The sequence below is a fragment of the Pinus tabuliformis genome, chromosome 9, assembly GCF_031772625.1.
Source record: "Pinus tabuliformis cultivar Carrire ecotype Pingquan chromosome 9, CPIR1, whole genome shotgun sequence".
Lineage (NCBI taxonomy): Eukaryota > Viridiplantae > Streptophyta > Pinopsida > Pinales > Pinaceae > Pinus > Pinus tabuliformis.
Genome location: NC_142307.1, coordinates 205,279,400 through 205,282,335, shown reverse-complemented (window position 1 = coordinate 205,282,335; position 2,936 = coordinate 205,279,400).

Here is a 2,936-nt window from a genome sequence, read left to right as displayed (position 1 = left end):
GATGTACCCATGTAGTGCCCATATTGTTACTATTGTGCCCCATAGAAGCCCACTATTGTTATTATTGTGCCTTTACATTATTATTGTTATGTCGGCTCTGATTATGTTATGACCCCTTAGACTCCTATATATAGAAAGGAGGTCTTTTCATTTGTATCATCCAAGAATTGTTCATTTATGTAATGTAAAGGAGGTTGCCCCCTCGAAGAGGCTAAATTATAAGGCGTTGATCTATCTTTTCTATCTTTTCTTGAGCTGGTTTCATAACATTTGGTATCAGAGCTTTGGATTCCAGGGTTTCGCTGCTCCAAACAAGTCATCGTGGCATTTTCGCTATAACTTTTTTTCTGTGACGTTTCAGAAGTTAAAAAAAAACCCATTTGAGACGAGATCGTACTGAAGCTTGGGTCCGAATTTCAGAGCTTTTTGCGCTATATTTGCGGAGATATGATATGAGGAAGTTGGTATTTTTGCAGACTCCTGAATTACATTCCAAACAGGTGACCTGGGGAAAATCGTCATAACTTTCTCTTTGAGCATCGGATTGAAATTTCGTAAGAAGGTACAGAAAGAGGACAGACTGTAGTTTCTTGTAGATATTTTTCAGAGCCAAAGGTCGAAACAGTGACACGTGGCACTTCGTACAAGTTCGCTCTTCTGGAAAGGTCTATAATCAGGTCATCTTGGGAGATTGTGCATAACTCTTTCTTGGAGAATCCAATTTAGAGCAGACTGGTGGAATTGGAAAGAGAACAAAGAGGGCTACCACAGGTCACAATTTCAGAATTTAAAGATCCGAAAGTATAGAGTTACAGTCGTTTCAAGTTCGAGCTCCTAAAATCAAGAAAAAGCAAGATGAGGAAGTTTGATGGCAAGGATCTGGTAAATTGGATACTTCAGATGGAGTAATATTTTGATCTACATGGTGTACCACTGTTACAAAAGGTATGTATTGCATCTTCATATTTAGAACCAGAACAATTTTTATGGTATGAAGGGCTTTGTTCTCGTAAACAACTTGTTACGTGGTCAATTTTGATGGAGGAAATGATAGCACATTATGAGGATACGAAGAGCAACACCTTCTTTAGAGCAACACCACAACAATTGGAAAGAGTAAAAGCGCTTTGTGACATAGTGGAAAGAAAAATTATGGAAACCAGGAAGCCTACCCCTCACAACTATAAAGATGGAAGTCTTGTTTCTCCTAGCCTTCCACAACCTACAAGGGTTACACCACAACAATTGAAAGAAAAAAGAGAAAAAGGGCTTTGTTACAATTGTGATAGCAAATGCACTAAAGGTCATAAGTGTGCTGATAAGAAATTATTTTACATAGAATATGAAGAGGAGGAAGAAAAGGATGAAGAAACATCAAAAGAAGAAGATATACGTCAGAACCCCACCCCAGAGAAAGAAAAAATGAATCAGACCATATCTTGTAAAGCATTGGCAAGAATTACCACTCCTCAAACTCTCAAGATAGAAGGACATATCAAGAAGAAAAAGGTGCAAGAAGTGAAAGATCACATTGAGAAAGAAGAAATGAATCCAACCATATCTTGTAATTCATTGGTCGAAATTACCACTCCTCAAACTATCAAGATAGAAGGACATATCAAGAAGAAAAATGTTCAAGAAGTGAAAGATCACATCGAGCATCAAGAAATGAATCTGACCATATCTTGTAAAGGATAGGAAGAAATTACCACTCCTTGAACTCTAGAGATAGAAGGACATATCAAGAAGAAAAAGGTTCAAGCAGTGAAAGATCACATCGAGCATCAACAACAAGTTCTCCAAATTTTAAAGGATAACGCCACTTCGGTGCAAAATCAAATGAAACAACAGGTAGATCAACATCGTAGTGAAAAATGTTTTGATGTAGGTGATTGGGTATTTTTACTGCTACATCTCAAGCAAGCTATTTATGAGAAGGAAATGTTGGCAATACTACATGCACTTAAAAAATGGTGACCTTACCAAATGGGAAGACTCTTCAAGGATGAGGATGTGGAAGCATTATTTTGTGCTATTTCTATTATCCAACCAGATTGGATAAATGAAGTAAGGGATGAACGGAAGAAGGACGAAGAAGTATGGCCACTTATTCAAAAGTTGCAAAAGATCCCAATTCAAACAATATTGCCATAAATTGAAGAGGAAGGAAAAATCATATTGGAACCTGGAGCAGTCACAGACACAAGAACCCGACAGCTACAAAATCGATCAATTTCAGAGTATCTCATCAAGTGGAAGAACTTACCCGCTGAAGATTCCACACGGGAGGACAAGAATTTTATACAGAAGCATCAAGAACTACTCAAGCGTTGAGGACAATGCTTTTTGAAGGAGAGGGGCATGTTAGGCCCCTATACTACTAGTGTAACCCCTTATTTTTATTAGTATAACCCACTTATTATATTGATGTACCCATGTAGTGCCCATATTGTTACTATTGTGCCCCATAGAAGCCCACTATTGTTATTATTGTACCCTTACATTATTATTGTTATGTCGGCTCTGATTATGTTATGACCCCTTAGACTCCTATATATAGAAAGGAGGTCTTTTCATTTGTATCATCCAAGAATTGTTCATTTATGTAATGTAAAGGAGGTTGCCCCCTCGAAGAGGCTAAATTCTAAGGCGTTGATCTATCTTTTCTTGAGCTGGTTTCATAATAGAAGGGGACCATACCCTTCCCCGTTGTCCTTTTTTGGATGAATCCAAAGGAGTCTTGCATAACCATCATGCTTCACCGCAGTGACTTCCATCTGGATTCAGGAAATTCTCCCCAAGTCCTTTACTAGTTAAAAATCCGACTGACATAATTCAATCATTGGTCGAAACACCTATCACTGAGAGTGAATCTTCTGAGTCCATATCATACCAGAGTTAACAGGTCGAGATGGCAGTCGACCCAATTTTACCTT